Source organism: Crocuta crocuta, unplaced genomic scaffold, assembly GCF_008692635.1.
Source record: "Crocuta crocuta isolate KB4526 unplaced genomic scaffold, BGI_CrCroc_1.0 scaffold131, whole genome shotgun sequence".
Taxonomy (NCBI): Eukaryota; Metazoa; Chordata; class Mammalia; order Carnivora; family Hyaenidae; genus Crocuta; species Crocuta crocuta.
In genome coordinates, this window is record NW_027528977.1 from 13,452,096 (window position 1) to 13,467,237 (window position 15,142).

The following is a 15,142-nucleotide window of genomic DNA, read 5'->3' on the forward strand; positions in this document are numbered from 1 at the left end:
GGAAGGCCAGCCGTGGGCTACTGCAGCTGCTACAAAGGGGCTGTTGGCTGAGGGTCCTGTCAGCCTGGCGGATACAACAGCGAATCGTGGGCACCCATCCCTAGCGGAGAGAAAATGAGGCTTCTTTTTTTTTTTAAATTTTTTTTATTTTTTTATTTTTTTTTTTGAAAATGAGGCTTCTTGAGGCCACATGGCCAGAGGGAGGGTTGTGAGTGTGGCTTCTGCGCTTGGAGACTGAGTTCTAGTCTGATTCTGCCATTCACTCACTGTTGGCCTCGAGCCTTCTCCTCTGGGAAGTGGGTGACTCTGCAAATTAAATGAGCTTTTGTACAGAATGCCTGAGGACAGTACTGCCGGGACACTTGTCCTTGGAGCTTCCTGGCCTGGGGTAATGCCCAGAAACTGGGGCCCCGTGGCTCCTTCCCCGGAGCGCTTGTCAGCAGGGTTAGCCAGACCCTGGCTGGAGCTGGCAGTGCGGCCCGTGCCGTGCCGTGGGAACCGGCCGTAACTGACTCAGGAGTACCGTGGCTTGCAGTGGGCCTGTGGGCAGGGGTTAGGGTGGCTCTGGGACTCTCCCAGGAGCCCACACGTCCAAACTTTGTCACATGCCCATCGGCCCTCTGCTCCCTACTCCAGACTGCAGCGTGTTGCCTCCATCCTTGCTGGCTCGGATGCAAGCCTGCGGGTGGGCAGTGAGCCCAAGCACAGGGCCCTCTTCAGGTGGGGAAGGGAGAAGGGACTGACAGTGTGTTTGTTGTGTGCAGGTGGACAGAGCTCTGCTGACTGCTCTGCAGCCATCCCAGGCCTTCCTCAGGCATCCCTAGGGTTGCCAGATTTTCCAAACTTAGCAAGATGTCCTGTTAAATTTGAATTTTAGATAAACCTGTGATACTTGGACCTACTTATACTACCAAAGGAATCCTTTATTATTTGAAATTCAAGTTTTACCAGGCATCCTGTACTTCAGCAATTCCACCAAAACCGCCTCTTGCAAAAAGAAACAATAACCAAGAGACCTTTGCACTTTGTGGTAGTGACCATGTTTCTTGAGAATTCACTGAGCAAATATAAATCCTTCAGGAGCCAGGCACTTTGAAGGGCAGGGATGACATACAGATAAACCAGGAATTCAGACTTCAAGGAGTTTCAGTGTCTCAAGAGACACAGGTAGACGGGGTGTTTCGGAGCCCGTCTGGAACTTGGGGAATATGCAGAGGCCTGTGCACTTGGGTTCTGGGGAAGCTGGACTTGGACAAGGCAGCATGGCAGAGGTGACCCAAGGCCGATCACAAAGCCAGGGACGGATTCCACGAGTAGAGAAAGGAAGAGGAATTTCAAACAGAGAGCAGGAAGGCAAAGAAATGGAAACCCAGCATGAGGTGTGTTTGAAGAAAGCAGGAGAGATTTGAGTGATAGAGATGAAACTCACATGACAGGTGCAGCCCAGATGGACCTGGGGGCTCCTGAGTGGGCCAACATCCACAGAAGAATACAAAGTATGGACCTCACCCTCAAGAAAGCCAAGGCCCCAGTAGACACAGCTGGGGGCCAGAGGTCGGGACCAGAGGTGTCCAAAAGGAAGTCACTGGAGTAGTCAGGGAGCTGGTACTCAGGGCCCCTCCTGCTGCCTGGATGGTTAGAAAGGCCTTTCACAGGAGAATGGATGGGGCAGAGCACAGATAAAAAGTGGGAGGCTAGAAAAAGAAAGCACCTGTCCACAGGAGGGCTGTGTGCAGTGAAGATGAAGTTGAGGTGGGAGGGACGGGAGGGAAATATTAGATGGGACTGTGGGAGTCCAGCTGCAGGAAGAGAGAATCTGATGGGCCAAACCCAAGATCACCTGGCCATCCTTTGGCCAGGCAAGGGCCGGATACTAGGATAGATATTCCCCCTAAATTGCAAGTAGTGAGAGAGACAGTCATTGTAAGAGATTCAGGCTACTGTTGCTGAAGAAGGAGCTGGTGGAAACCACTGATGTCTGCTATGTGGGTACTGTTATAAGTCCATTTCACAAGTGTGGAAACTGAGGCTTGGAAAGGTGGAATAAAATTTACCCAGGATTGCACTCGGCTGTATGTGTATCGTTGACTGTAAATGAGAGTATAGTCTCTCTCTGCAGACAGGAAGAGAAACATTGCCTTAAAACACATAAGGATAATATTTTCTAGTCTGCTTCATTAAGTAGAATTGCATGGACCCCCTGCCCACCGCATTGGCAAAGAAAGCTAGAAACTCACACAGTGGCGTCACCATTTCCTCCTCCCCAGCCAAGGTGTGAATCAGCAGCCTTTGGCTTCAGGCCACTTGGCTGCCAGTCCCTTGCACAGATGTGGGTTTATTGTCTGCCCTGGGCCAAGCCTGGCCCCAAGCCGGAGAGAGGCTAAGATAGCCAGGCAGCCTTTGTCCCCATGGAGGTCACCATCTGTTGGGAATTCATCATTACCGCATTGGGGCCGTGATGAGGCATAGCATGGGGCTGTGGGGACATGGAGTGGTCTGAGGCCCAGGCTGCCTCCTCTTCACTGGGACAGAGAGGTATGCTCTGAAGGGGGAAGGCCAACTAGCAGAGTGTTCTCCATGTGGGTAGAATTCAGAGGATCCTGAACTTGGAAGGGGGAGAGTTCATCTTTATCTGCAATAACCTTCGGCCATAATTTAGCATTGCCTTCCATTATGAATGAAGGCAGCACCCCTCAGTGATATTAGTAACACCTGGGACTTTGTCGCCCATGGTAGTGTCATATCGCTTTATAATTATTGCATGGATCGCAAAGATCATTTCTTTATTGTCTGCTGGTAGTAAGTAGATCACCTACTAATTGAGAATTGTGTTACTCATCCTACTGCTAGATTTCATTAAGAAAGAGGTGCCTATGTTCACCATTTTGGTTTTTGAAACACTTGTATTATAATTCAGTTTCATTTGAAATCCTATGTGCCTTATTTTATTCATGTTAAATCTTTCTGAGTAGTGGTCCATACGTTTCGTGAGGTTGCCAGAGGGGTCCATGGCACACAAAAAAAATGAAAGACTTCTGGGTAGAAGTTTCCAACTTTGGGGGGTTTGACCTGGTTCCCAGCTTGGTGACCTGGAGTAAGTGTCATAAACTTCTCTGTGCCTCAGTTTTTTCATCTGTAAAATGAGAGTAAGAATAGTACCTAGTGTGGGCTGTTCCACATAAAGAGCTTAGAGCAGTACCTGGCATGTGAAAGTGCCAGATAGTTACCTGTTAGTGTTCTCTATACCATCATCATTATCACCATTACTTTCCATGATAAGTGACGCAAATGACATGACTCAGGTGGTCTGGAATGATCGCACGTTGAAAAACCTACTCTAAATGGACTAGCCCAGGATGCGCCCCCTGGGATTTAAGGCCGGTTTCCGGGATGATTTCTGTATTTGCATATTCAGCAGTGTGGTAATTCAAGCAATGTTGAAAATAGCCTAGATGTTTGTCATTGGAGATATGAGTAGGTAAATGATCTGTGGCCTTCAGGGGACTCTGAAGGGTCCTTTAAAAATGGTTTGTTCAAGAAGTTTTAATGAGATGGGGAAATGCTCACCAAACAATGCGAGTGAAAAAGACAAACTGTATGCACAGTGTGATCTTCATTTCTTGAGCACTTCAGAAAAGGGTCTGGGGAAGAAATATGCCCCAAACATCATCTCTGCTGGTGGAAACACGGACAGTTTTAAGACCTCAGACTTTGCTGTCAGAGTTTATTATCAGCCGGAGTGAATGAGTTACTTGACCTCCCGAGGCCTTACTTCCTCCACTATGGAATGGAAACAGCAGTACAATGCAGCCTCGTAGAAAGTACATCTAGGCTGCTAGCTGTTGTGAGGAATTATATTCTGTTTTCTATTGCATTATATTCTTGTTCAGTATCCCGTGTTTCTCTGGAGGGAGAGGACAGTGTAATATGGCGGAGGCAGGAAAACTTCCAGGGGAGAGGGAAGGGACCCTGCTTCTCTTGCGCCGTTTCCCCTATCTCCTTGACTTGTGTATAAAGCGTGAGAAGCTGGCAGCGAAGTCCACATAGGAGCTCGAATTGAGGCTGGGAGGACTGCTCTCTGCAGATGAGCCCAGCAGGGTATGGGGACAGGGGCGGCCAAGGATACTCCCAGAACTTGACCGTTAGGAATCACTACGGGTTTTGCAGGAAAAGGGGCTCCTTGTCTGTACAAAGCTTGGAACCCACTTCTATAGCCCCCCTCCTTTACCTGCTGCAAGAATCCCTTTCCCCCCAGGGGCACCTGGATGGCTCAGTTGGTTAAGTGTCCAACTTCAGCTCAGGTCATGATCTCACGGTTCGTGGGTTCAAGCCCCGCATCTGGCTCTGTGCTGACAGCCTGCTTTAGATTCTGTATCTCCCTCTCTCTCTGACCCTCCCCTGCTCATGCTGTCTTCGTCTTTCTCTCTCTCTCTCTCTCTCTCTCTCTCTCTCAGAAATAAATAAAACATTAAAAAAAAAAAAAAAGAATCCCTTTCCCCCTATGACACCTCTAATAGGTAGCTGTCCCCAGGGTCTGAGAGCTCCGTCCTTCTGCATTCTCATCTAGTTCTTTTCTACTCCATGTCCCAAAACCCCGGGGGATGAGATGAGGCCAGGCTTAGGGGTGGGGGGCAGTTGTTTAGGGAGTGTTCTAGATTGTTCTTCCTGCCTGTCACCCAACCAGGGCACCCAGTTTTGATTCTGAGGCTCTCAGTGGACAGATGCCATTGCAATGCCCATACATTGGTCTAGTCAACTGTTGACTTGTCTTCTCTCCCCACTGGGCCTGAGTCCCTCATAGCCCAGGGCTTGACTCAGGACAGAAGCCAAGTGTGTGCCTTGAATGAAGCCATAACTGCCTGGGCTCTCTCAGTCCCAAAGTCCCATGATTCTAGGATGATGGCCGTTGACATTGTTGAGCTGAGACAATCAGATTCCTTGTGATGACCTCCTTTTGGCACCAGACCAAGCCTTTCGTCATAGTTGTAAAGGCACGGGCTTTGGAGACAGCCAGACCTAGATGCAAATCCTGGCTGTGTCACTTTCTAGTTGTGCAATTTGGGGTGGGTTACTTAACCTCTCAGAACGTCAGTATCTTCTTCATTTATACATGGAGGAGTCATCCCAGTACATGACACATAGTAAACACTCAAGAGAAGAGTAACTGTAATTCTTAGTCTGGGCCAGTGGAAACAGAAGGAATCCTCTCACCCTCTGGGAACCTGTTAGGTTGAACCAAATGAAATTGTCCATTTTTTACCCACAAATGGTGGTTTCACTGGGTTCAATGTAATGATCTGAATTTATTTGGGCCTAAGGAACTCCCTCTGCTTACATGGGAGGGGAGTAATGTTCACCACTAGACCAGGCATCCTACAGACATTACCCCACTATATATACTACAGCAACCCGGAGAGATGGGGAAATACTATTAGCATCTCTGTTTTACAGGTGGGGAAACTGAGGCTCCTCAGTAGCTTGCTCGAGGAAATGTTACAGAGGGAGTTGGTCCAACTCAGAGTCTGTGCTTGGCACTGTTGCTGCCCTGAGGCAGAGCTGCCCGTCCTGTGTGGTGTTGCCTCGCCCCGTGGCTGCGAGAGCTCCCAGCATTCTCTTGGGCCCCCCTGGCCCAGCAGCTGGCAACTGTGGACTAGAGACCCCCCAGGATGCCGCCTGGGGGCCCCCACATTCCTGGCCCTCGGTCAGACTGTCTCTGCGTCCACAGTTTTCTGCTGCAGTGCCTTTGGCCTTGGTTGGAGGACTGGAGGCTGATAAGGACTTGTGTCTGTTATCTTCCATCCTTTGGGAGTGTTCTTCCCACGCCCTCCTGTTCACCTGTTGGTTACAGGTCCTCCTGGCATCTAGACCCTGGATCCAGGCACAGTGTCCCCTTGTCCAGCCCTTGACCACAGCCCCACTGAGGCAGAGCCAAAATGGCCACTCGGGGCAGGAGGCCAGACAAGGAGCCCTTGCAGAAACCCAGGCTGCTGACTGTGTTGGTCTGAACTAAATAAGGCCATCGGCTTTTCCAGATTCAGTTACCCCATCTATAAAATGGGGAAGACAAGTAGGTCCTGCCCCATAAGGGAGTAAGGATTAACCGGTATGTGCATGGCTGGTAGTAAGGAAGTGCTCATTAAATGTGAATCTGTGTTGTTGTTTTGCTGTTTTTCATTACGAGGGAAGCACTGAGAGCCTCTAAGGAGGAAGGAAATCTGGTCAGATGCTGTGTTTTAGAAATATCCCTGTTGAGGTGAGCAGAGGGGCAGGAGGACCCTGAGGGAGCGGCCGCTGGCCTCCAAAATGAGGTGGCCCAGGCCTGAGCCGAGGCTGTGAGGTGGCGAGGCTGTATGGTGGCGGAGACAGCCAGCAAGGGGGCAGCATGAGCCAGTGGGGAGGGGAGGACCCAGGATGAGAGCTGGCTGGCTGCCCCATTCCTTGCTCTGTCATCTGTCCTGCATCTTTCCAGCCACCCTGGCCCCCATCTCCTCCTCCACTGACCTCCCTCCCAACTTGAAAGTCCCAAGTCCTTTTGACCTTGTTTTAGAAGGTGCCAGACTTCTGGGGTCTTCTGATCTCTGCAGGATCCAGACTAGCCAGGCCTCTGCACACATTTCATTGCCTCGCACCCACCAACTGTAGGATGAGGGAGAAGTAACAGTTTTTCTTTTTTGAGTAGCTGCAGGTAGGCACCACTGTTACCCCATTTTACAGATGGAGAAGCAGGCTGAGACAGGACTTCCCCAGGCCCATGTAGCTAGGATTTGAACCCAGGGTTTGAACCCAGCCTTTGGGAGGGTCTGGCCAGAGTCACACTCTGGAGTTTTAAAAAGCACCCCAAATGTACTGTGCAGCCAGGCCTGAGAACGTGTCAGGGACAGTAATGTGTGGTGGGGGCATGTACTGGTTTATGCTCTCCTGTAATCTATACACTAGAGAGTGCCTGCTGCTCCCTGGCACTTTTTGACACCACATATATCGTGGCCTCATTTACATTTCAAAACAGAGACCTGTTGCTCAAAGTCACCTGGCTGGTAAGTGGTAGAGGCAGGATTCGAAGTAGGCTCTGCAGTTCGTCGGAGCCAGGGGAGATGAACATACTTGCTTACGGTCCACGTGACTCCTTTTTACCTGGTCTTCTCGGTTAGGGAATGGGCATTCTGAAGCAAAATGAATCTGGTTCAAATTCTGGCACTCTCCTTACCCAGCTGCATGGCTTTGGGGCAGTGATCTAACCTCTGCCGTGAAATGGGGTGGCTAGTAAATCTCATTCCATGGGGTTTCCTGAGAGCAGAGTTCTGGGGATTGAGTGGTCATTAGGTGTTGGTCCTCCTTTGGAAAACTCCTCATCCCTCAAAATCCAGAACAGTTGTTTTGGTTTTTTGCTTTTTTTCTTTTTTCCCTCATCTGGAAAGGCTCTCTAAGTTCTCCCCGCAGAATTAGCCCTCATCCCCTCTGCGCCCCCGCAGCGTCTGTAGAGTGCTTCTAGAGAGCTGTGGCCTGTGATGGGGTCTCTGTTCAGTACCCGCTATGTCCCAGGCACTGCGCCGGGCCCTCTAGGTAAGAACTGAGACCCATCTGACCACGTATACTGAGCTTTTCCCACCGTGTCACACAGCTGGGGTTTAGATCTTGGCCATGTCACACGGTGGCTGTGTGACCCAGGGTAAGCCAGTTGCCCTTTCCGAGTCTCCAGATCCCATGACGTAACATAAATGAAGTTCTTGGCATAGCCCCCTGATCAGCCCAATAAATGCGGTCCCTTCTGACTCTTTTTCATTACTTGGGCAGCTTTATCCCTACTGGCTGTATGTCTTGCACATAGTGGGTGCTCCTCTTGCACATAGTGGGTGCTCACGTTGGCTGCCCAGTCCTCTCCAGGCAGCCCCATTAAGGCAGAACGGGTCCCAGCTGGAAATCTCTCCGCTCTGTTCCCTGCATGGCCCTGGGCTCCCCTGAGGCCGGGCAGCCTTGGAGATCCCCACAAGCCCTAAGTGCCTGCCCTGGAGGCTTTCCTAGAAAGCCAGCCTGCAGGTTGGTCTCAGCAAGCCTGGGCTGCAGCTGCCAGTACCTCTGCTTGCCATTGGAACATTCCCCGTGCTGCTTCGGGCCAGATGTGTGTGAGGACGTGGTTGGCAGCCAGAGGCTCAGGCGGGAGCAGCACACCCGGACCAGCGAGTGTTTCCATCAGTTCCATGTCTCAGTTTAGAAGAATGGAGGTAGCCCAGGCAGCCGGGCAGGGGTTCCTGCTGCCCACCATCTGGAGAAGACTCTGGCAGGGAGGGAAACCCAGGCTCTAGGGGTGAGCAGCTCTGTGTGCAGGCACACAAGGGGGGATGGCTGCATGGGTTTCACAGCACGACATTCCTGACTTGTCCTTTGTAACACAGCTTACCTCGAAAGATCTGAGTTGGCCCCGGGGGAGACAGACTGGCCGTGCCTCCAGTGCCTCATCTCTGTAATGGGGTTATCAGGGATGGTGCTGGAAGGCGCCCATAGTCAGGCAGTGTGCCAAGCACCTTGCGTGCATTAGCTCCTGTGATCCTTAGCCAACCCTAAAGAGCAGGTACCGTTGTCTCCGTTTTATAGGTGAGAAAATGTAGAGGCTTGGAGCCGTGTATGAACGTGCAAAGTCACGCAGCAGCTTTCAACAGCGTGGAGATTCCTACCGGGGTACTCCAAAGCCGGCACCTGCTTGGTTTTTAATGACATTAAGGAGCGATTGGTGTGTGCGTGCGTGTGATTGTTATTTTTAATTGTTAGTTGTGTGTGGTACAATTCCGTCTCTGGTGTGGCATCCTCAGTTTTTATGTGTGTATGGGTTCTGGTAACCCCCGGCACAGACAGAGTACGGAACCGTTCCGTATCCCCCTGAGGAACTCCCACAGGTGGGCCTGGTGGGACACTACTTCCACTTGCCGTTGAACGTGTGCCTGTGCCGTGCTTTTTTTCTCCATCGCCTGTCCCAGAAGCCTAGGGCCCGATGCGGGCCCCATGCCCGCATTCTCCAGTGTCACAAAGCTGGTTCTGTTTCTAGTACCCTTGGCTGCTGAGCTGTCCATTCAGCCATTTCAAGAGCATTGTTACTCTCCAGACACAGAGAGCCTTGAGTGAGATCACCTTGATTTATGACTGTGTGGCCCTGTTCTTGGCCTTTGGTCACTTTGCCTGCCTGCCTGCCTGCCTGCCTGTCTCTCCGTCTGTCTGCCTTTCTGTCATTCACCAGACATTTCCCAAGGGCCTAATGTCGCCAGGCACTGGCAAAGCCATGCTGCCCCCGATGGATGTGGCCCCTGCGCCTTCAGGGCTCCCAGGGGAGAGGGGGTGACGGTCCTGCAAACAGAGCAGCACACCCGGAGGAATGTGTACTGAGAGGGCAGCCCCAGGGGCTGTGGGAACCCAGAGAATGGGGCCAGACTCAGACGTGGGGTCTTCAAAGGCTTTCTGAGCTGACCCCTGAGTGGTCAAGAGGCACTAGACAGGCAAAGGGAGAGATTTTGCTGCCAAAGGCCATGGCATGGGCCAAGAGGCCAGGGAGAGCCTTGCTGGGAGGAGGCCCCCTAAACCCCATGGCATGCTACTGTTGTCTTCCTTGACAAGGCTGAAGGTTCCAGAAGGGCAGAGGCTCCAGCTCTTGGAAGGGAGCCTGGTACACAGTAGGCACCCTGTCTGTATTGGCTGGACGCATGAGTGGCTGAATGAACTGAAGTGTTCGAAGCAGAGGCGAGAGACACAGTTAGATTTTCACTTTAGAGAGAGCACCCCTTTGTCCCACCTCCCTGCCTGGCACTCCTCTGCCCACAGGTCTTCAGGGACCCTCAGCCCCACTGTGTGCCCTATGGGTGAGGAGCGGTCTGAACACAGCCCTAAACCAGAGCATCTTATCTGCAGCTAACTCCATAAGCACTTGGATTTGGGCCCCGTTCCAAGCATTCACTTAATTGAAAAGATTGGGGGGGAAAAAAAGAAACGTTGGCAGCCGGCCACCCTCAATGTGTCACTCGCTGTAGAGCCTGAGTTTGGTGATTCCTGCCGCTGATGTGGGGACAGGGAAGTTCTGGCCTGGGGCCAGGACACTGGAGGCCTGGCCTTGGGAAGCTAGGAGGAAACAGGACCTCAGAGGCTGAATAGGCCAGGATCCATCTGATGTCACCTGCTCTTCGCAGCTGGTGACCTCAGGCGTGCCACATCACCACTTCGGGCCTGGGTTTTCCCCCCAAGGCCTGAGCNTGTTCATAAAGCACTTAGCATAGGGCCAGTGTTAGCTGCACAGCCCCCAACATGGTCCGTAATCTTGTCTTGGGCCCCTGCTCACCTTGGTCCTGCCTCGCTGTGACACCCTGCGATGGCCTCCTAGGTCTCCAGGACATGGTGACACTTGGCAGCATCTCTCCAGGAATAGACTTCATGTACCTTCTCTGGAAAGATAAATACACGGTCTTCAGCGCATCCGGTGGCGGTGCTGCTCGGGGGTGCTGGGAAATCAGACAAACTGCAGGGTGTTGCAATTCCAGAAAGTGGCTGGGAGTGCTGACCTACATAGGCCAGATGTTGGGCAGACAGCTGGGGAGAGCCGGCAGATCGGAACCAGAGGGAACTCGTGGCCTCCACGGGGAGCGGCAGAATCATGTTTCCCATTAGTTAAGCCCTCGAAGCCCATCCAGCTGCCTCTTCCCCCCCCCTTCTCTCTCTCTCTCTCCCCCTCCCTGCCTCCTACCCACCTCAGACTGGGCTCCCCCACCTTAGGCCAGCATATTGCCAGAGACTGGAGCCCAGCCAGCCATTACCAGGCTGTCCCCGGAATCCGCCAACCCAGCAACCCAATCATTGTGGGAGCTTAATGGAAGAGGGGGTTTGCACCCGCCTTTTAAAGCTGGTTTCTTACTTAAACCAGGGTCTGCGTCTCCTGGGCGCCCTCAGACTCATTCCCAGGAGCCTTCTCTGCAGGAAGTGGGTTCATCTGGATCTTGAAACTGATGCAGCTTCTTGATTTCAGGGCTGCACGTGCTTTTGCCTGTAAGGTTGTGGCACAAGACAGCTTCTGTTATCGCTGGCGGAGTACTCGCCACAGACACTGTGTGACTGCGAGCAGAAGCCGTAGCCTCTCGGTGAGCTACGTAAGAGACCATTTTCCCTTCCTGCATCTCGAAGGGACTCTGCTGCTCCTCAGATCTGAAAAAGAGCATTCCAGAGCAGAGCTCCTCACCCGCTCCCAAGAGGACCGCTGAGTCTGGTTCCAACCCTCCTATCTGCCCTCTGCGTGGCCAGGGCAAGTCCCTTCTCCTCTGTGACCTCATAGCCCCAACTATAAAGTAAGGGATGGTCTGGGGTGCCTGGGTGGTGCAGTCAGTTAAGTGTCGAGTCTTGATCTCAGCTCAAGTCACCATCTCATGGTTTGTGGGAGGGATCGAGCCCCACGTCGAGCTCTGTGCTATCAGTGCAGAGCCCATTTGGGATTCTCTCTCTCCCTCTCTCTCTGCCTGCCCCTGCTCACATGCACTCTCTCTCCCCCTCTCTCTCAAAATAAATAAATTATTTAAGAGATAAAAAATAACACAAGGGATGGTGTAGAGCAGGATTTCCAAGTATTTTAAAGTCTTGGAGCCCCGCTATGGGCAGTAAGGATCGTGGGCAGTGGAAGAGCCCAGGCCCTATCGGATCCTTCACTATTGGTTGCCCCATGCAGCGTGGACCCACAAGGTCGGGGCTGCAGGATGCTGGGTCACACCCTCCTTCATGTATACAAGAGCCTAAAGTGGTGCCGCCTAGTGGAAGCCAAGGTGGAGAGGCCCAGCCACCTCACCAGGATCCTGGGGCTCCTCACAGGCCAGTTTGGCCACTGGCTTAATCGCATCTAAAGTCCTCCATACAAGTCATTGTGCAGGAGGCCCCAGGGGGCAAGAGGATCCTGCATAGAAATTTGGACACTGTCGTGGAAGCAGAAAGAGTCCACGGCTGGCAGGTTGCTGCACCTCTTGGCCCATCCGTATCCTCATTTGTAAAATGGAGGGGTTGATCCAGATCAGGGATGCTGAGTATGCAGCACACATCCTGCAATCCCCGTGCCCGTGGCAGACATTGCTAATGGATCACAGAACTCCGTCTTGCTCATGTGCCTTTCTTACAACCGCTGCAGGAAAACAGCCTCAGCCCCTTCTGCGCCACTGGTGCCCTCTCTTTAGATATTTCTTTCCATCTCCCAGGTCATTCCAGACTGCCCACCAGCACTGTAGGGCCAGCAGAGGGCTTCCAACTTGAGAAATGTTGTGGGCTCATTGGCCTGTAAACAACGGAACTCCAAACCGAGTGAGAATGGCAGTGGATTCCCCCAAAACAGTACTGCCCTCATTCTCGAGCCTCCTCCTGGCCCGTCACAGTGTCTGGCATACCCACAAACCACTGTGCTACATAGTCCTAATTCAGTATTCTTCTTCAGATTGACTCCGTTTTTTCACTTACATTATTTTTAAAGGTGAAGCTTTCACCATAAATGGAAAACTAGCACTTGCTAGAAATAGAAGGAAACTAAATAAAAAGGAGAAGGAAAAATCGGTGTGTTCAAGTTCTTCCTGGCTAATGTTGCCTGCCCTGAGCCATCCGCTTTTTAAGAAGAGACCAGCAAATGTTGGAGAAAGTGTTAAAAAGCCATTTTCGCCAGCCTTCTGAAGGGAAGGGAATGTCAGCATTTTCTTTCTATGGGATTCCCTGCAGGTTCGTGCTGAGATCCCGTATCAGCTAATACTGGCTCGTGTGCCCCTTGCTCCTATGTACCTTGAGACAGTGATCTTAGGAAGGACTGTCACTTTGGAAAGCCCTTGGACCAGACCCTTTCCCCCACCCCGCCCCCCAAATTCAAGCTCTGGCCATTGCAATCCGGACCAGACTGTAATCACTCCTTCATGACTCGAGCAGCAGCCCCGCCCCTTCTAAACAGTATCAGCTGGACTCTAAGCTGGGTCCTTTGCCAACCCCAGAAACCCCACTGAATAGATGTGCAAAGTGAAGTGATGTTGGAAAACGTTCCCCCGTGTCTCAGAGATTTTATTCATGGGGCAGAGACCCCTTCTCATGTTTTCAAGTTCATATGATGAAAGCGCATGAGATCACAGCACGCCTGAGGCAGAGCGACAGCTGTTTCTTATCATGCTGGCCCTGGGGCTGTGGCGCTGAGGCCTCTCCAAGAGCTGTGGCCACGTTTGGGCGGGTCTTCAGGGATAGGGGTGACAGGTAACCAGGCTGCTGGGGGCTACCAACGCCTTGGCCTGTTTCAGGCCAACCACCGCTCCTGGAGTGTTTCAAGGGCCTCCAAGCTCTGTTCCCATTTAAATCTTTATTCATGGGCAAATTGGCCCCTTAGCTGTTGTCACTTGGAAATGGGACCGAAATGCCTGCATGCTTAATGGGGGCCCTCCCGGCACTGGGAGCCCCCACCCCCTTGGGCCGGGCTAGACCTGCCAGGTGGGGTGAGGGTGGAGGGCATAGGGAGCACGCATTACATACCCTCCCTCAAGTCCCCCGCCACAAGCTGAGATTCCAGCCAACATAGATTCCATTTCTGGAGCTTAAAAAAAAAAACAAAAAAAACCCCCCACCAAACTCGTTTGATCTTACAACGCTATAAGGTTGGAAAGACAAACATTTTATCCCCATTTTTCAGAGAACAAAGAGGCTCAAAGAGGCCGAGGACTTACCCTAACTACCAGAGCGAGGCTGGGGCAAACCCCAAATGGCCACCTCCCGGCTTCCTCCCACCCCATGCTCTCACCCGTGCCATCGGCTGTCCCGGCACTAGGTGCTCTGCGATCTGGAAGGATATTCCAGAGACATGGCCTCCGGCCTGAGCCTGGGAAGTGACAGAAGATGCCGTCCAGGGCTCAAGACAGGAAAGTGGGCCACAGCCCCTTCTGTCTTCCTTTTTTCTGATTATAAAAGGAAATCTGAAAAATACAAGAAGATTTCAAGAACAGAATTTAAAAAAAAAAGTCCTACATATTCCTGCCAACCCAAGCAAACCATATATATGATCTATATGATCTGTATCTCACTGGTTTATACACGGAACACACACATTTATATGCCCCACAGTCAACCTGCAGTATTTGTAAATTCGTAATCCAGCATCAAAACTTACTGCGCTTTAGTGTCACTTGCAGACAATGGACATGTGCACAGCAAAGAACATGGTGTGCGTGTGCCCAGCAGAGGTTGGACAGGGTGACACTTCAGGTTTCAGCTCTTATGCACTAAACAAGTGTCTTTTTCATAATCCCTTTAGTGCCATTTTTTTTTACACTTTTGTACATTTGTTAGTTATTTCACTTTTGTTTTTTTAATGTGTATTTTTGAGGAAGAGAAGGAAAGAGAGTGTGAGCAGGCGAGGGGGAGAGAGAGAGGGAGACCCAGAATCGGAAACAGGCTCCAGGCTCTGAGCTATCTGTCAGCACAGAGCCCAATGTGGGGCTCGAATCCACAAGCCGTGAGATCATGACCCGAGCTGAAGTTGGACATATAACCGACTGAGCCACCCAGGTGCCCCAGTTATGTCACTTTTTAACATGACCCCAAACATAGTGCTAGAGTGCTGTCTAACGTCCCTGAGCTCAGGAAGGCTGTGATGCGTCACAGCAGAGAAAATACATGTGTTAGATAAGCTTCATGTAGGCATGAGATATAGGATCACTGGCCCAGAGTTCAATATTCATGAATTTATAATATACGCTAAATAAGGTGTCTTTACACAGAAACAGCCAGGCTGTATACCGATTAGTTAATGAAAATGTTGGAAGCAGAGCCTTGCAGGACCCCAACCTTGTATTTTCCCCAGGCGCAGTGATTCAGTATTTGCTAAATCAGTGTTCTCAAAGCCTTTATAGAGCATAGCTACCACAGATGATGCATATGCATGCACACACCTACATTTACGTATAGTACATATCACTTTTTTGAAGATGGAGATTACATTTCTTTTTTCGTCTGTTCTTTTTACCTAAGATAGTGCCTGAACTTTCTTCTGTGTATCATAGAATTCTTTTAGTTGCATAAAACTCTCTGCTCGCCAAAAGGGGAATTAACTGGAAGGCCCAGGCCCCTGTCGTGCGTCATAGAAGCCTTGGGCGGGCAGGCGGGCCCTGCTGGGACCTGA

The 15,142-nt window shown here is 51.3% G+C and overlaps 1 long non-coding RNA gene across 1 annotated transcript; it reads right to left on the bottom strand.

Annotated features, from left to right (window-relative positions):
- Positions 1-180: 180 nt before the first annotated feature.
- LOC144225895 (uncharacterized) lies at positions 181-13,825 on the bottom strand. Its single transcript, XR_013333461.1, has 4 exons — positions 13,766-13,825; positions 10,886-11,014; positions 10,316-10,418; positions 181-306 (listed from the first exon to the last, which is right to left on the bottom strand). It is a non-coding gene; the product is annotated as an uncharacterized LOC144225895 (long non-coding RNA).
- Between the last annotated feature and the right edge of the window lie 1,317 nt (positions 13,826-15,142).